The sequence below is a fragment of the Jatropha curcas genome, chromosome 5 (genome assembly GCF_041381405.1).
Source record: "Jatropha curcas cultivar XTBG-Jc1 chromosome 5, XTBG_Jcur_1.0, whole genome shotgun sequence".
Taxonomy (NCBI): domain Eukaryota; kingdom Viridiplantae; phylum Streptophyta; class Magnoliopsida; order Malpighiales; family Euphorbiaceae; genus Jatropha; species Jatropha curcas.
The window spans coordinates 10247884-10267531 of NC_143155.1; the positions used below are offsets into that span (position 1 = coordinate 10247884).

The window sequence follows — 19648 nt, forward strand, 5'->3', positions numbered from 1 at the left end:
TTAAAGTGTTGTTAGAATTACCATATGAAAGATTTGGATGATTTCTCAACCTGTTATCGTAATGATTCGAATATGGATAATTCCTCCTCTGTTGGTTCATCACGTAGTTCACTTGCTCCAAAGTTTGTGGATTTGCAGAATCTAATATGCATTATCCAACTTCATGTGGTTCGTTGCATCTGTCACAGGTTTGCATGATGGAGTTCACAGATTTAGTGGTTAGTAAGTCTAACTTTCTTACCATGTTGTCAACCTTTGCATTTAGTGCAGTCATGGCATCAATTTCATAGATTCCAGTAGTTTTTCTTCTTTCAGAACTACTTTGATAATGGCTATTGCTTGCCATTTCTTCTATTAAATCGTATGCCTCATCGATCTCTTTTCTTTCGAAAGATCCTCCTGCAGCTGCATCAAGTGTAATCTTAATATTAGGTGACAATGAATTATAAAAAGTTTGGACTTGTAACCATTTGGGCAAACTATGGTGAGGACATTTTCTCAGTAAATCTTTAAATCTTTCCCAAGCTTCATATAAGCTTTCTTGATCATGATGAACGAAAGTCATGATCTCATTTCTCAATTTGGTTGTTTTAGAAGATGGAAAGAATTTAGCCAAAAATTTCTAGGCTAATTCTTCCCAAGTTGTAAAACTTCCAGCTGGGCAAGATTGTAACCATGATCGTGCTTTATCCCTTAGAGTAAAAGGAAAGAGTCTTAATCTAATGGCATCGTCAGAAACACCATTTTGTTTAAAAGTATCACAAATTTCCAGGAAATTAGTGATGTGAGCATTGGGATCTTCACTAGGGAGTCCTCCATATTGAATAGAAGTGGAAAGCAACTGAATAATTGCTGGTTTGATTTCAAAGTTATTAGCTTCCACTCTTGGTCTAGTGATGCTGGAAGTAGCTCCATTAAGAGAGGGCGTGGTGTAGTCTCGCAAGGTGCGGACATTTTGTTGTTGTCCGATCTGAGGATTTGCAGCAAGAGGTATGTTCGAAAGTTGAGGATTAATGCCGTCCATGTTTGATTGTTGCTCGGATCTGTTTTCTTGTGCTCTCCTTGCTGCGTTATTTCTTCTATAGGTTTTCTCAATTTCTGGATCAAAGATCAGAGGTTCTGTTCTTCCTGATCGTCTTTGCATAAAACCTGAGATGTTCTAAAAAAAATTAAGAACAAATGAATAAATAAATGTCTAAATTAATAACAAGATAATTAGTATTGATATTGGTATTGCCAATTCCCGGCAACGGCGCCAAAAACTTGACAGCTTAATTCGCAAGTGTATGAATCACTACAAGTAATATATGATGAGTAAGATATCGTGATATGGATCAACCATCACTCAACCATGGAGCTCAAGGGAGCAAGGAGAACAACATAGGAGATCCATTAGTGTTTCCTAGTGGGCCAATTACAAGAAGTCAAGCAAAGAGATATGGGGCAGCCATATCCTTATATGTTCAAGCCCAAATTACACAAGAGCTTCATGATGTGGCATTTAACAAGTGTTATGTGGAACTTGAAGGCAAACCTAAGCTTCTTACAATGTTGGAGACATGTGCTGTTGGTGTAGCACACCCTAGCCATGCTAATATGTAAGGGATGTGGGCTTGGACGTGTTCTTATTTTTTGTTGCTTGTTTTGGTCTAATTACTATGTAAGGGATATGGGCTTATAGTGTTTGTTTTAAGTTGTTTTGGGCTAATTTTATATGCATGCAATCTGCCCAATATTAAGTTGTCTATTTTGGGTTGGAAATGATTCTATTTTGTGTGTAATAGTTAGGCCCATGTGTTTTGGTCTTAGGGCAGCCTAGTTAGATACTCTTCTTTAAATTTAGGGTTGTTGAGGCATACAAATAGCCTCCTTAAGATGTAAAACGAGATTTTGGATAATTTGAATCAAAGACAGATTGTTCATGCTCTTGCATGTTCTTCTTGATTAGAGAGATTGTGAGAATTTGCTATCCTCTAATTGCATCAAGAATTAAGGTAAACTTATCAACTCGTTGTGGCGTTTATCTTGTTCTTTGCTCGATTATTGGTGTTACCGTTTCCTTATAAACGTGGGGTGCCATAGAGCGTTTTAATCTCGATTATTGGTGTATCCGTTTCCTTATAAACGTGGGGTGCCATAGAGGTGAACTTATATCCCATTCCTTTGATTCCCGATCCCGGATCCTTATCATTTGGTATCAGAGCCAAATCAAAGTTTTGGGGTAAGTTCTGTTATCTTAGTTTAGGAATTTGAGTTTTCTATTTGCTGGATTTCCTTTGATGTTATCTTAATACTTGCTTTCATTCTAGATCTGGATTTTTCTCTTTAGATCTTCTTGGATCTGTACTTTTTCTTTTAGATGTTCTTGGATCTGAGTTTTCTCTTTGGATCTTCTTGTTGTTTGTTTGTTTATTAAAAAAAAAAAACAAAAAAAAATCAATTGATTACGTTATTAAGAATTTATAAGTTATTAAATACCAAATCTAGAGATTTGTTTGTCTTCTTGAATCTTGTTGATAAAAAAAAAAAAAAAGAGAGAGGTAAGTCAAATCTTGTTAAAGTCATTACCTACCTAAATTGAATTGGGAGACACAAAATTCATTGTTGGCTACCTACCTAAGTTGAATTGGGAGACACAAAAGTCATTGTTGGACAACCTAAATATTAAGTCATTACCTACCTAAATTGAAATTGGGAGACACAAACCATCCACTTATACCTTGTTAAGGCCTTACCCTACCTAAATTGGGTCACATTTGTGGGTTAAGTGAGGATACAAGCCAAGCACGTCTGCTACAGTAACTTGCTACAGGCACTCAAAAGCAAACTTGCTACAGTACTGCCTGCTACAGGAACTCAGAAGCAAACTTGCTATAGTACCTTTAAAAAAAAAAAAATTTTTTTGGGTTTTCTTTGTTTGCGTGCTTTGATTGGGTAGAATTAATTAGGTCCATATTTGGTTTGCTTTGTAGTAAACTAAATTCATACACTATATCCCTAAATTGTCTTTTAAATTCTAGTTTCTATTTCTTGTTTGTGTGCTATCTTTGCTTCATTTATATTGTTAGGGTGTATTTGCTTATTCCAACACTCTAATTAATAATCAAGTAGTACATTGTTTTGTTCTTGTGCTACCATTCATTTTGTTTGAGTTTTCTTTTTAGAATTGTGCTTACGTTTCTTTTGTTAAGGTTTATTTTCCTTGTGTTCTAAACGTGCTTTGAGATTGATTGGTTGGCCTAAAATTCTGAAGTACAATTGGAGGATTTGCAAGGAGTGATTGAGGAGTGTAAACACGTGAGGGACTGCTTTATCACTAACTCAAATCTTTTTCGTGTTTTCTATTCTTGAATACTAACCATGAGTTCAGGCACATCTGGAGATGGTAACGGAGATGGAAATCCAATTAGAGATCCTCAACTAAAGTTGTTCATGGAATCTATCCAAGGACAATTTAGAACCTTCAACAATCTCTTTCAAGACATGAGGGAAGAATTGCAAGAGATGAAGGCTTCACAAAGCTCTAATGCCACTAGAGCCCGTCCCCAAGTTAGAATTCAAACCCATGATAATGAGGAAACTGAAGATACTAATCCTAATAAAATTGATGGAGACTTGGGAGCAATCAAAATGAGGATCCCAGAATTCAATGGCAACAACAATGCTGAAGAATACCTTGAATGGGAGAGAAAGGTAGAACAAATCTTTGAATGCCATAATTATTCCTAGGAGAAGAAATCCCATCTTGCAGCTGTGGATGACACGAATCCGGGATCGGGAATCAAAGGAATGGGATATAAGTTCGCCTCTATGGCACCCCACGTTTATATTGAAACGGAAACACCAATAATCGAGATTAAACGCTCTATGGCACCCCACATTTATAAGGAAACGGTAACACCAATAATCGAGCAAAGAACAAGATAAACGCCACAAACGAGTTGATAAGTTTACCTTAATTCTTGATGCAATTAGAGGAAGCAATCTCTCACTATCTCTCTAAGCAAATAGAACAAGCAAAGCTTGAACAAATGTTGTTTATCAATATTTCCAAAAGTTCTGTTTACAATGAAGATGAGAGTATTTATACTAAACCTAAACATATTAGGTTACAAAGATAACAAATAAAGCATAAAACATAAAACATGCATGAGTCGCGCTCGCGCATTTCAAATTCGCGCTCGCGACTTATGCTAACTAGCTCTCTGCCTTGCGAGTTGCGCTTCTCGCGCTCGCATAGTGTAAGTTTGCGCTCGCGAGTGTTGGTCGCGCTCGCGCATGTGAGGCTCGCGCGCGCGAGTTGCGCGGCCTAACTCTCTGCCTCTCGTTTGCGCTTCTCGCGCTCGCGTACGGTAGAGTCGCGCTCGCGAGATGTGGTCGCGCTCGCGTATGTGAAGCTCGCGCTCGCGAGTTGCGCAGTCTAGCTTTGTAGCAAATTCAACAGCAACTGTAACAAATTCAAGCCACTGTAGCAAGTCAAATTTACTGTAGCAAAGTCAAACTAATTGGCATGGGCACTGTAGCAGGCGTGCTTTCCTCCATTTCAACTTCACATGCCACCAACAACATTAGAAGCCTAGGAATGTCTTCAAGTTCCACAAAACACTTGTTAAATGCTTCATCATGATGCTCTTGTGTGATTTGGACTTGAATATAAGAACATGGCTCCCCCATATCTCTCTGGATGACTCTTGTAATCACCCCTTTAGGAAGCACCAATGAATCTCCAATGTTATTCTCTATATTCCCTTGAGCTCCATGGTTGATTGATGGCGGATCCGTATCAGTGGAGTTCAAAGGATATGCTATGTTTTGGTGGGAACAATTGCTACTAAAAAGAAGAAGTAGGGGGATGCGACCGGTACCACCATGGGAGATCATGAAGGAATTAATGCACCAAAAGTTTGTCCCTGCTCATTACTTTAGGGATTTACACAACAAACTAGCAAGAATGGTGCAAGGAGGGAGGAGCGTGGAAGAGTACTATAAGGAGATGGAGCTTTGCATGGCAAGAGCCAAGATTGAGGAAGATGTCCAAATTACCATGTCACGATTCCTTGGAGGTCTAAATAGCGATATTGCTGATGCTTTGGAGATGTATCGCTATGATACACTAGAAGAGATGGTAGATATGGCCATGAAGCTAGAAAGGTAGAAAAAGGGAAAGTCTACCAACAAATATTCCAACAATACTTTGGGAACCAAATGGTCCAAAGGAGGAGAGAAGAGAGATTTCAAAGGTCCTAGTTTCCAAAGAACGGAATCAGTTTCGAAAGGTAAAGAGGTTGCCCAAACTACATTCAAAGGAAACAAAGGTACTTCTAACTCTATAAACCCTGCTAGAGAAATTAAATGCTTTAAGTGTTTAGGAAAAGGGCATATTGCATCTCAATGTCCTAATAAAAGGGTTATGATTGTTAGGGAAGATGGAAATGTTAGTTCTGAATCCGAATGTAGTGATTGTGATGATATGCCTCATTTGCATGATGTTGATAATGATAATTCAGATGAGGATGAGCATAACTTGTTGTTTGCTGAACGTGGAGAATCTCTGGTTGTTAGGCGAGTTTTGAATATGCATGTTAAGGAGGAGAGCCTTGAACAACGTGAGAACATATTTCACACTAGATGCTTGATACATGGAAAAGTGTGCTTGCTTATTATTGATGGGGGTAGTTGCACTAATGTTGCTAGTGTGAGTATGGTGAATAAGTTGAATTTGGCATGTCTAAACATCCTAAACCTTATAGATTACAATGGTTGAATGATGGTGGAGAGGTGAAGGTGACACGCCAGGTGCTTGTGCCATTCTCCATTGGATGGTACAAAGATGAGATTTGGTGTGATGTAGTACCGATGTAGGCAGGCCATCTATTGTTGGGAAGGCCATGGCAATATGATCGAAAGGCACTACATGATGGGTTCTTTAACCGATACTCTTTGGTTCATAAGGGGAAGAAGGTGACTCTTGTTCCATTATCACCTCAAGAAGTGTACACCGATCAGAAGAAAATATTTGAGAGAGAGAGAGAGAGAAACTTCAGCTTTGAGGGAAAATGAGAGTGAGACATCTAGTTCGAGAGAACAAAAGAGTATTAAAAGAGAGGTTGAAAAGAAAGAGGCCACAAAAGATACCAAACAGATTATTGGCCCAAAAGTGAGTGAAACACAAAGAGGGGAGAGAAAGGAACACACTTTTTATGCGAGAGCTAGAGAGGTTAAGTGTGCCATAGCCTTGAGGCAACCCGTGTTGCTTCTTAGGTTCAAGGAAATTTTGTTTTCTAACGCTGACACTAATCTTGATGGTTTACCTCCTGTGTTTGTTTCTATGTTACAGGAATTCACTGATGTTTTTCCAGAGGAGCTACCTAGTGGATTACCGCCTTTGAGAGGGATAGAACATCAGATTGATTTCATTCCTGGCTCCACCATTCCAAATCAACCAGCCTATCGAAGCAATCCAACGGAGACAAAGGAGTTGCAGAGGCAAGTTGATGAGCTTATGGAGAAAGGATTGGTGCGAGAGAGCATGAGTCCTTGTGCCGTTCCAGTACTTTTAGTACCCAAAAAGGATGGTACATGGCGAATGTGTATTGACTGCAGGGCGGTCAACAAAATCACTGTAAAGTATAGACACCCTATTCCTAGACTTGATGACATGTTAGATGAGTTGTGTGGGTCTACTTACTTTACAAAGATCGATTTAATGAGTGGTTATCATCAAATTCGAATGCAACCAGGTGATGAATGGAAAACTGCTTTCAAAACCAAGTATGGTTTGTATGAATGGTTAGTTATGCCTTTTGGATTGTCTAATGCACCTAGTACTTTCATGAGGCTTATGAACCATGTTTTACGTGCTTTCTTAGGAAAATTTGTAGTTGTGTACTTTGATGATATACTTGTTTATAGCAAGTCTCTTAATGATCATGTTGGGCATGTTAGGCTAGTATTACAAGCTTTGAGAACTGAACAATTGTATGCTAAGCTTAAGAAATGCACATTTTGTATAGATAGACTTGTGTTTCTTGGTTTTGTTGTGAGTGCGCAGGGTATAGAGGTGGATGACGAGAAAGTGAAAGCTATCAAGGAATGGCCGACGCCGAAATCAGCTTCGGATGTACGAAGTTTCCATGGGTTGGCAAGTTTCTACCGACGGTTTGTACAAGATTTCTCTTCAATTGCCGCACCACTCACGGAGGTAATTAAAAAGGAAGTTGGGTTCAAGTGGGGCGAGGAACAACAGAAAGCATTTGACATGCTTAAAGGGAAGTTGACATCCGCTCCAATACTTTCTTTACCTAATTTTGAGAACACCTTTGAAATTGAGTGTGATGCTTCTGGTGTAGGTATTGGAGGAGTGCTGATGCAAGAGAAGAAGCCAATTGCCTATTTCAGTGAGAAGTTGAATGAAGCACAACTCAATTACTCGACCTATGACAAGGAGCTATATGCCTTGGTGAGGACTTTGAACGTATGGCAACACTACTTATTACCTAAGGAGTTTGTCATTCACACTGATCACGAAGCCCTAAAACACTTGAAGGGTCAAGGTAAGCTCAACAAGCGACATGGTAAGTGGGTTGAGTTCATTGAACAATTCTGATGGAGGTCCATCTAGCCTAGCCTTACAAGCTGTCCTAGACATGGGCTTTGGTCTTGATTCCATTAGTGAAGTTAATGAAGACAGTCCAAGTGAAGATGGGCTTGGTGGGAGTGACATGTTCAATCTGAAGCTACAGCTCCTTTTAGGGCCATTTGGATTCCTTCAAACCATCATCTTTGAAGACAATAATCAAGGAGCACTTGGTTGATCATTGACTATGGATTCCAGCTCATTTGTGTTGTTTTCAAACTTAGTTAGGTGTTCTTTGAATTGTGCCTTTGAATGAGTTATTTCAAACTTAGTTAGGTGTCCTTTGAATAAGTTGTTTTCAACCTAGTTAGGTGTATCTTTGAATGTATTGTTTTCAACCTAGTTGATACGGATCGAATCAAAGGATGAGATGTAAGTTCGCCTCTATGGCACCCCTCGTTTATAATGAAACGGAAACACCAATAATCGAGATTAAACGCTCTATGGCACCCCACGTTTATAAGGAAACGGTAACACCAATAATCAAGCAAAGAACAAGATAAACGCCACAATCGAATTGATAAGTTTACCTTAAATTCTTGATGCAATTAGAGGAAGCAATCTCTCACTGTCACTCTAAGCAAATGGAACAAGCAAAGCTTGAACAAATGAAGTTTTTTCAATTTATCAAAGTTGTCTTATTACATAGAAGACAAGCTATTTATACTAAATAAGGAATCTAGGTTTAACAAAGCATAAAACACACAAAACACGCCTAAGTTCAAATGGGCTAAAACTCGCACTGTAGCACTGTAGCGCGTCTGAGTACCTGTAGCAGTTTACTGTAGCAAAGTCAAATTTACTGTAGCAAAGTCAAACTAATTGGTACGGGCACTGTAGCAGCGTGCTTTCCTCCACTTAAAGAGCCACCAACAACATTAGAAGCCTAGGAATGCCTTCAAGTTCCTCACAACACTTGTTGAATGCGACATCATGCAGTTCTTGTGTGATTTGGGCTTGAACAAATAATGATATGGCTGCCCCATATCGCTTGGCACGGCTCCTTGTAATCGGTCCAATAGGAAGCACCAATGGATCTCCTTCTTCGTTCACCATGCCTCCTTGCGATCCACTGACGAGTGATGATGGATCCGTATCATCCCCCCTTTCCTCAAAAAGATTTGTCCTCAAATCTGCATCCATGTCAAAAGGAGACAAATCACTAACGTTAAAGGTAGCGGAAACACCATACTCACCTGGTAAGTCTATCTTGTAGGCGTTGTCATTGACGCGTTCCAAGACTTGGAATGGACCATCTCCACGTGCATCTAACTTAGACTTTCGTTGGTTGGGAAACCTCTCCTTCCGAAGGTGCACCCAAACCCAATCTCCAGGCGCAAACACCAGCTTCTTCCTTCCTTTGTTTGCCCTGTCAGCATATTGTTTGTTCCTCTTTTCAATATTTACTCGAGCCTTCTCATGTAAAGACTTCACCAATTCAGCCTTTTTAGCACCATCTAAACTAGAGAGCTCATGTAAAGGTAAAGGAACAAGATCCAAAACAGTTAGTGGGTTAAATCCATAAACAAGTTCAAATGGAGTAAAACCTGAAGTAGAATGTATGCTTCGATTATATGCAAATTCAATAAATGGCAAACAATCCTCCCAAGTTTTCAAATTTTTACCCACTATAGCACGAAGTAAAGTTCCTAAAGTCCTATTCACAACTTCAGTTTGGCCATCTGTTTGTGGATGACAGGTAGTAGAATAAAGTAATTTTGTACCTAGCTTACCCCACAAAACCTTCCAAAAATGTGAAAGGAACTTAGCATCCCTATCAGAAATGATAGTCCGTGGAACTCCATGTAATCGTACCACCTCTCTAAAGAACAATTCAGCAATATGAATGGCATCATCAGTTTTATGACAAGGAATGAAATGAGCCATTTTGCTGAACCTATCAACCACTACAAATATACTGTCTCTACCATGCCTAGTCCTAGGTAATCCAAGTACAAAATCCATAGAGATATCAACCCAAGGTGAACTAGGAACTGGTAAAGGCATATACAAGCCATGAGGCATAGACTTAGACTTGGCCTGTTTACAAGTAAGGCAAGAATCACAAACTTTCTCGACATCTTTACGCATATGAGGCCAATAAAAATGTTCATTCAACATGTCATAAGTCTTATGTACCCCAAAATGTCCCATCAATCCCCCACAATGAGACTCAAGTACAAGCAAATCACGCATAGAGCATTTAGGAACACAAAGTTTACTGCCCTTAAACAAATATCCTTCATGTCGATAAAATTTATCAAATGCTCCATGTTCACATGCCAAATACACATTGCCAAAATCTGAATCAGACACATACAAATCCTTAACATACTCAAATCCTAGCAACTTAGAACTAAGAGTAGTAAGTAAAGCATGTCTCCGTGACAATGCATCAGCAACAACGTTATCCTTTCCATGCTTGTATTTAATAACGTAAGGGAATTGTTCAATGAACTCAACCCACTTACCATGTCGCTTGTTGAGCTTACCTTGACCCTTCAAGTGTTTTAGGGCTTCATGATCAGTGTGAATGACAAACTCCTTAGGTAATAAGTAGTGTTGCCATACGTTCAAAGTCCTCACCAAGGCATATAGCTCCTTATCATAGGTCGAGTAATTGAGTTGTGCTCCATTCAACTTCTCACTGAAGTAGGCAATTGGCTTCTTCTCTTGCATCAGCACTCCTCCAATACCTACACCAGAAGCATCACACTCAATTTCAAAGGTGTTCTCAAAATTAGGTAAAGAAAGTATTGGAGCGGATGTCAACTTCCCTTTAAGCATGTCAAACGCTTTCTGTTGTTCCTCGCCCCACTTGAACCCAACTTCCCTCTTAATTACCTCCGTGAGTGGTGCAGCAATTGAAGAGAAATCCTGTACAAACCGTCGGTAGAAACTTGCCAACCCATGGAAACTTCGTACATCCGAAGCTGATTTCGGCATTGGCCATTCCTTGATAGCTTTCACTTTCTCGTCATCCACCTCTATACCCTGCGCACTCACAACAAAACCAAGAAACACAAGTCTATCTATACAAAATGTGCATTTCTTAAGCTTAGCATACAATTGTTCAGTTCTCAAAGCTTGTAATACTAGCCTAACATGCCCAACATGATCATTAAGAGACTTGCTATAAACAAGTATATCATCAAAGTACACAACTACAAATTTTCCTAAGAAAGCACGTAAAACATGGTTCATAAGCCTCATGAAAGTACTAGGTGCATTAGACAATCCAAAAGGCATAACTAACCATTCATACAAACCATACTTAGTTTTGAAAGCAGTTTTCCATTCATCACCTGGTTGCATCCGAATTTGATGATAACCGCTCATTAAATCGATCTTTGTAAAGTAAGTCGACCCACACAATTCATCTAACATATCATCAAGTCTAGGAATAGGGTGTCTATACTTTACAGTGATTTTGTTGACCGCCCTGCAGTCAATGCACATTCGCCATGTACCATCCTTTTTTGGTACTAAAAGTACTGGAACGGCACAAGGACTCATGCTTTCTTGCACCAATCCTTTCTCCATAAGCTCATCAACTTGCCTTTGCAACTCCTTTGTATCCGTCGGATTACTTCTATAGGCTGGTCGATTTGGAATGGTGGAGCCGGGAATGAAATCAATCTGATGTTCTATCCCTCTCAAAGGTGGTAATCCACTAGGTAGCTCCTCTGGAAAAACATCAGTGAATTCCTGTAACATAGAAACAAACACAGGAGGTAAACCATCAAGATTAGTGTCAGCGTTAGAAAACAAAATTTCCTTGAATCTAAGAAGCAACACGGGTTGCCTCAAGGCTATGGCACACTTAACCTCTCTAGCTCTCGCATAAAAAGTGTGTTTCTTTCTCTCCCCTCTTTGTGTTTCACTCACTTTTGGGCCAATAATCTGTTTGGTATCTTTTGTGGCCTCTTTCTTTTCAACCTCTCTTTTAATACTCTTTTGTTCTCTCGAACTGGATGTCTCACTCTCATTTTCCCTCAAAACTGAAGTTTCTCTCTCTCTCTCAAGTATTTTCTTCTGATCGGTGTACACTTCTTGAGGTGATAATGGAACAAGAGTCACCTTCTTCCCCTTATGAACCAAAGAGTATCGGTTAAAGAACCCATCATGTAGTGCCTTTCGATCATATTGCCATGGCCTTCCCAACAATAGATGGCCTGCCTGCATCGGTACTACATCACACAAAATCTCATCTTTGTACCATCCAATGGAGAATGGCACAAGCACTTGGCGTGTCACCTTCACCTCTCCACCATCATTCAACCATTGCAATCTATAAGGTTTAGGATGTTTAAGACATGCCAAATTCAACTTATTCACCATACTTACACTAGCAACATTAGTGCAACTACCCCCATCAATAATAAGCAAGCACACTTTTCCATGTATCAAGCATCTAGTGTGAAATATGTTCTCACGTTGTTCAAGGCTCTCCTCCTTAACATGCATATTCAAAACTCGCCTAACAACCAAAGATTCTCCACGTTCAGCAAACAACAAGTTATGCTCATCCTCATCTGAATTATCATTATCAACATCATGCAAATGAGGCATATCATCACAATCACTACATTCGGATTCAGAACTAACATTTCCATCTTCCCTAACAATCATAACCCTTTTATTAGGACATTGAGATGCAATATGCCCTTTTCCTAAACACTTAAAGCATTTAATCTCTCTAGCAGGGTTTATAGAGTTAGAAGTACCTTTGTTTCCTTTGAATGTAGTTTGGGCAACCTCTTTACCTTTCGAAACTGATTCTGTCCTTTGGAAACTAGGACCTTTGAAGTCTTTCTTCTCACCTCCTTTGGACCATTTGGTTCCCAAAGTATTGTTGGAATACTTGTCGGTAGACTTTCCCTTTTTCTGCCTTTCTAGCTTCATGGCCATATCTACCATCTCTTCTAGTGTATCATAGCGATACATCTCCAAAGCATCAGCAATATCGCTATTTAGACCTCCAAGGAATCGTGACATGGTGATTTGGACATCTTCCTCAATCTTAGCTCTTGCCATGCAAATCTCCATCTCCTTGTAGTACTCTTCCACACTCCTCCCTCCTTGCACCATTCTTGCTAGTTTGTTGTGTAAATCCCTAAAGTAATGAGCAGGGACAAACTTTTGGTGCATTAATTCCTTCATGATCTCCCATGGTGGTACTGGTCGCATCCCCCTACTTCTTCTTTTTAATAGCAATTGTTCCCACCAAAACATAGCATATCCTTTGAACTCCACAGCTGCAAGATGGGATTTCTTCTCTTGGGAATAGTTATGGCATTCAAAGATTTGTTCTACCTTCCTTTCCCATTCAAGGTACTCTTCAGCATTGTTGTTGCCTTTGAATTCTGGAATCCTCATCTTAATTGATCCCAAGTCCCCATCAAGTTTATTACGATTGGTCTCTTCACTTTCTTCATCATCATGGTCTTGAAATCTAGTTTGTGGACGAGTTCTAGTTGTATTAGAGCTATGTGAAGCTTTTATCTCTTGCAATTCCTCCCTCATGTCTTGGACAAGATTATTGAAGGTTCTAAACTGTCCTTGAATTGCTTCCATGAAAAGTTTCAATTGAGGATCTTTAATTGGAATTCCATCATTACCATCTCCAGATTTGCCTGTACTCATGGTTAGTATTCAAAAATAGAAAACACGAAAAAGATTTGAGTTAGTGATAAAGCACTCCCTCACGTGTTTACACTCCTCAATCACTCCTTGCAAATCCTCCAATTGTACTTCAGAATTTCAAGCCAACCAATCAATCTCAAAGCACGTTTAGAACACAAGGAAAACAAACCTTAACAACAAGTAAGCACAAACTCTAGAAAGAAGACTCAAAACGATAATGGATGGTAGTACAAGGACAAGATGATGTACTACTTGATTATATTAATTTAGAGTGTAGTGAACAAACAAATACACCCTAGTAATGTAATAGAGGCAAAAGAAAGCTCAAAACAAGAATAAACAAACTAGAATTTAAAAGACGAATTCTGGATATAATGTATGAATTTAGTTCACTACAAGCAAACCAAATATGGACCTAATTTACTTCTACCCAAACAATGCAAGAAAACAAAGAAAAACCCAAAAAAAAAAAAAAAAAAAAAAAATTTTAAGGTACTGTAGCACGGATGCTACTGAGTACCTGTAGCAAGTTACTGTAGCAAGTTACTGTAGCAAGTTCCTGTAGCAAGTGACCCAATTTAGGTAGGTGAGTTCCTGTAGCAAGTGACCCAATTTGTGTCCCCCAATTCAATTTAGGTAGGTAATAATTATGTTGTCCAACAATGCTTTTGTGTCTCCCACTTCTAATTTGGTAGGTAATAATTAATTGTCCAACAATGTGTTTGTGTCCCCCCAATTCAAATTTGGGTAGGTAATAATTAGTTGTCCAACAATGATTTTTTTTTTTTTTTTTTTTTTTATCAACAAGATTCAAGAAGACAAACAAATCTCTAGATTTGGTATTTAATAACTTATAAATTCTAAATAACGTAATCAATTGATTTGTTCTTTTTTTTTTTTTTTTTTTTTTTTTTTTGAATGAAGAACAAGCAACAACAAGAAGATTCAGAAGAAGGTAATTCTAGATCTAAGTAAATCCAATGAGAAAAATATCTAGATGCAACAAGATCCAAAGAGAAAATTCCAGATCTAAGAAGATCTAACGAGAAACACCTAGATCCAGCAAGATCTAAAGAGAAAATTCCAGATCTACAATGAAAACAAGAAATAAGACAAACAACAATGGAATCCAGTAACAAGAAGACTCAAATTCCTAACTAAGATAACAGAACTTACCCCAAAACTTTGATTTGGCTCTGATACCAAATGATACGGATCGAATCAAAGGATGAGATGTAAGTTCGCCTCTATGGCACCCCTCGTTTATAATGAAACGGAAACACCAATAATCGAGATTAAACGCTCTATGGCACCCCACGTTTATAAGGAAACGGTAACACCAATAATCAAGCAAAGAACAAGATAAACGCCACAATCGAATTGATAAGTTTACCTTAAATTCTTGATGCAATTAGAGGAAGCAATCTCTCACTGTCACTCTAAGCAAATGGAACAAGCAAAGCTTGAACAAATGAAGTTTTTTCAATTTATCAAAGTTGTCTTATTACATAGAAGACAAGCTATTTATACTAAATAAGGAATCTAGGTTTAACAAAGCATAAAACACACAAAACACGCCTAAGTTCAAATGGGCTAAAACTCGCACTGTAGCACTGTAGCGCGTCTGAGTACCTGTAGCAGTTTACTGTAGCAAAGTCAAATTTACTGTAGCAAAGTCAAACTAATTGGTACGGGCACTGTAGCAGCGTGCTTTCCTCCACTTAAAGAGCCACCAACAACATTAGAAGCCTAGGAATGCCTTCAAGTTCCTCACAACACTTGTTGAATGCGACATCATGCAGTTCTTGTGTGATTTGGGCTTGAACAAATAATGATATGGCTGCCCCATATCGCTTGGCACGGCTCCTTGTAATCGGTCCAATAGGAAGCACCAATGGATCTCCTTCTTCGTTCACCATGCCTCCTTGCGATCCACTGACGAGTGATGATGGATCCGTATCACTAGTTAGGTGTCCTTTGAAATTGTGTCTTTGAACAACACATTCAAAGGGAGTTTATGGCTATCTCTTGTTTCCCTATATAAAGGGACTTTGTGTATTTTGAAAGGGAGATTTGGAATAACAAGAAAGTGTTAATCACATTTGGGTTTTATTAGTTTCCAAAAACTATTGGGTTTTGTTTGTTTCCAAAAACAATCATCTATCTTTTTTCATTTTAATCTTCACCATCAACTATCTTAGCCTTTCATCACATTTTGAATCAAGTTACTGTAGCACGGATGCTTCTGAGTTACTGTAGCAAGTTACTGTAGCACTCGTGTTTCTCTATCAAAACCACAGTCCTTTCCACCACGCCATCAGTTGGTATCAGAGCCAACAATCTTACCTTCTTTCACTTTCATTTGTTTTCAAGTTATGCTTAATAACCAACAAGCATCTCTTAACAAAGACAAACAAGTCATGTTAGAAGATCAAGATCTAGCCTCAGCAATTGAGAAAATGAGGTTGAAAATGGAAGTTCTTAAGGCCAAGAATGAAGCCTTAGAAACACTCATCCAAAATACTCCCCCAAATACCCAAAGTCCTCATGAAGAGGAACTGACTAATGAAGATTTCAATGGAGAGGACCAACACCTTGTGTTGGGACGTGGAGGTTTTAGAGGGAGAGGGAGAGGATTGTTTCATGGAGGATTTGGCCAAGGGGCAAGGCGTTTGCCACCACCCATCCGTGTTGAAAGACAAGAAGAATCTTTCAACTATAAAATCAAATTACCTGAATTTCATGGTAAGATCGATGCTGATGCCTATCTTGAATGGATATACTCAATGGAGAGATCCTTTGAACTGAGGGAGGTGTCCGAAGACAAAAGAATGAAGCTTGCTGCTATGAAGTTGAAGGGATATGCTACCCTTTGGTGGGATAATTTGCAAAAACGAAGGATGAGGGAAGGGAGGCCTCAAATTACTCAATGGGATAGGATGAAAGAAGAGATGGATGCGGTGTTCTTGCCACCCCATTATAGACAGAAAATGATTGAGAAAATGTTGAGCCTCAAACAAGATACTAAAACCGTGGAATAATACACCATGGAATTTGAGGAATTCTTATTGAAGTGTGAGGTCGAGGAGACCGAGGAGCTGATCATGGGGCGTTTTCTCCAAGGCTTGCGATTCGACATCCAAGACATGGTAAGCTTCTATCCTTATGAATCTCTTATTGAATTGAAGAGATTAGCACTAAGAAGTGAGACAAGTTTGAAGCATTCACACCAAAACAAAACCAATATCAGACCTTATAACTACAAACCCAGCTCTAGTAGCCCCAATGCTGCCCCTATCAAGACCACATACACACCTTCACCAAAACCCCCTCTTAAAAACACTTCCAACACACCAAGAAATACCCAATCTGTCCCACCATCCAAAAGTACCTCTAAGAATGCTTTGAAATGTTTCAAATGCCAAGGGTATGGACACTTCCAATCTGAATGTCCTTCAAGGAAAGTAATGACCCTTAGAGAGATAGAGGAGATTGAGGAAGAAATATACCATGCTGATTCTGTTGCAGTAAATAGTGAATTGAATGTTGATGAGGGAGATATTCTAGTTTGTGATGCAATGGAAGATGGAGAGTGTTTAGTGATGATGCGTATTTTGAATATTGAAAAGAATGAGGAGGATTGGAGGAGGAAATCCTTATTTCACACTAGATGTTTGACAAAAAATAAATTGTGTGAAGTTATTATTGATAGTGGTGCATGTGAGAATGTTGTATCCAATGAAATGGTTGCGAAGTTGGGACTGAAAACTGAGCCAATTGACAACCCTTATAGGTTGGCTTGGCTAAATTCTAAGCATGAAATTAAAGTCACTAAGAAGTGTCTAGTTCCTTTCGCAATTGGGCAATACATGGATGAGGTGAGCTGCCATGTTATCCCAATGACAGCTTGTCACTTGCTTCTTGGGAGACCTTGGTTGTATGATAAGGATGTGCAACACCAAGGAAAGGCCAATACTTACACCTTTTTCCATGAGGGTAACACCATCTTGTTCACACCGTTACTACCCGAGAAGCGAAAGAAGAAAAGAGAAGTTGGAATGGTTGGATTGTTATCCAATGATGAGAAGAGTGAGATCATGGAAGGGCTGCCTAGCTATGTTCCAATTGATGTGGAGGATGAGCCTAAACAGAATCATGTGATTCCAAAAGAGGTACAATTTCTTATTAGAGAGTTTGAGAGAGTTTTCCCGAACACTTTATGATACGGATCAAGGAAGCAAGGTGAAGGATCCTCTAGCTCTACCCGTGGGGCCAATCACAAGAGCTCGTGCAACCAAGCTACGAACAACCTTGAATGCATTTGCTCAAGAACAAATCACACTGGAGCTTCAAGATCATAATTATGCAAGATGTGAGATTGAACTTGAAGAAGCACCAAAGCTTGTTATGATGCTTGAGGCGTGCAATGAGGCTGCCATTTGATGCATTTTACATGATTCTATACTTAGGCAAATTTAGGAGGTTGTTATCTTATTATGAGCTTAAGTATGGGTTGTGTAGGGCCTTCGGCCCATTTGCCCTATTTTGTTTAAATTCTTTTTGTGGACTTAATTAATTAAGTGTAAGGTTGGTTGGGCTTATTTTCTAGAGTAGGGCCAGCCTAAGTTAGTTAATGTTTAAGTCAGGATTGTTTTAAGTAGTTAGCTTGGACTTGTATTTAATTAAGCCCATTTGGGCCACATTAGGGTTAAGCTTGGGCTAACTTAAGTTAATAGCTAAATTAGGGTTAGCTTAGGTTATTTATATTGTTGTAAGAGCTACACAGAAGCCACCAATTGAATTGAAATCAAAACAAAATGTTTTCTTCTTGTTCTTTCAAGAACAGATTGTGTTCTTCATAGAACCAAAATATCCTTAGTAGTTAAGCTTGTGAGTTCTACAAGATTAATTGCACCAAGAATTTCAGAATTGTTTTCAAGAGTACTTGAAGGTAAGTTTCTGTTTCTTGTTCTAAATTCCTTGCTTTCTCTCTTCAAGAGTACTTGGGGGTTATAGGGATTGTCGGGTACTTCCGTGATTGCATGCTTTCCGCTAGATCTTCCTTGTTGATTTGCAAGAGTACTTGTTAATTGGCTAGGGTCGTATTATCTGGTATCAGAGCACTGTGGTTGTGGATTTCAATCTATCCTAGGGTTAGGGACTTAAAAAAAAAAATTCTTTAAATATTGTTCGATCTAGACATTATCTCTTTAGATCTTGTTGGGTCTAGACAATTTCTCATTAGATCTTCTTGGATCTAGAATTTTCTTGTTAAATCTTCTTGAATCTAGTTTTCTCTTTGTATCTTCTTATTGTTTGCATCATTTTCTAGTTACCCTTTTGACTAATTCAAGATCTATCTTTGAATATTCTTGTTGTTTGCTTATTTCTTGATAAAAAAAAATCTGGATCTGAATTGGTTGTTAAAGACATTACCTACCTAAAAAAAAAAATTGAATTGGGAGACACAAAATCATTGTTGGACAAAGTCATTACCTACCTAAAATTGAATTGGGAGACACAAAAGTCATTGTTGGACTAAGTCATTACCTACCTAAATTGAATTGGGAGACACAAACCATCCACTTATACCTTGTTTAGCCCTTACCCTACCTAAATTGGGTCACATTTGTAGGTTAAGTGAGGATATAAATCAAAAACGTTGTGCTACAGTAACTTGCTACAGGAACTCAGAAGCAAACTTGCTACAGTACCTTAAAACGTCTGCTACAGTAACGTGCTACAGGAACTCAGAAGCAAACTTGCTACAGTACCTTTAAAAAAAAAAATTTTTTTTTTTTGGGTTTTCTTTGTTTGCTTGCTTTGATTGGGTAGAATTAATTAGGTCCATATTTGGTTTGCTTTGTAGCGAACTAAATTCATACGCTATATCCCTAAATGGTCTTTTAAATTCTAGTTTCAATTTCTTGTTTGTGTGCTATCTTTGCTTCATTTAACATTGCTAAAGTGTTATTTGCTTGTTCCTACACTTTAGTTTATTGATTTCTAGCAATACACCTTTCTTATTCTTGTATTGCCTGATACGGATCCATCATCACTCGTCGCTGGATCACAAGGAGGCATGGTGAACGACGAAGGAGATCCATTGGTGCTTCCTATTGGACCGATTACAAGGAGCCGTGCCAAGCGATATGGGGCAGCCATATCATTATTTGTTCAAGCCCAAATAACACAAGAACTGCATGATGTTGCATTCAACAAGTGTTGTGAGGAACTTGAAGGCATTCCTAGGCTTCTAATGTTGTTGGTGGCTCTTTAAGTGGAGGAAAGCACGCTGCTACAGTAACGTGCTACAGGAACTCAGAAGCGCTACAGTGCTACAGGAACTCAGAAGCGCTACAGTAA

General features: G+C 38.8%; 1 non-coding gene and 1 pseudogene across 1 annotated transcript; both read left to right on the forward strand.

Moving 5' to 3' along the window:
• Positions 1-476: 476 nt before the first annotated feature.
• LOC149496208 (small nucleolar RNA R71) lies at positions 477-583 on the forward strand. Its single transcript, XR_016321067.1, has one exon. It is a non-coding gene; the product is annotated as a small nucleolar RNA R71 (small nucleolar RNA).
• Positions 584-5724: 5141 nt separating this feature from the next.
• Positions 5725-16323, forward strand: LOC149496209 (uncharacterized; annotated as a pseudogene).
• Positions 16324-19648: the final 3325 nt, after the last annotated feature.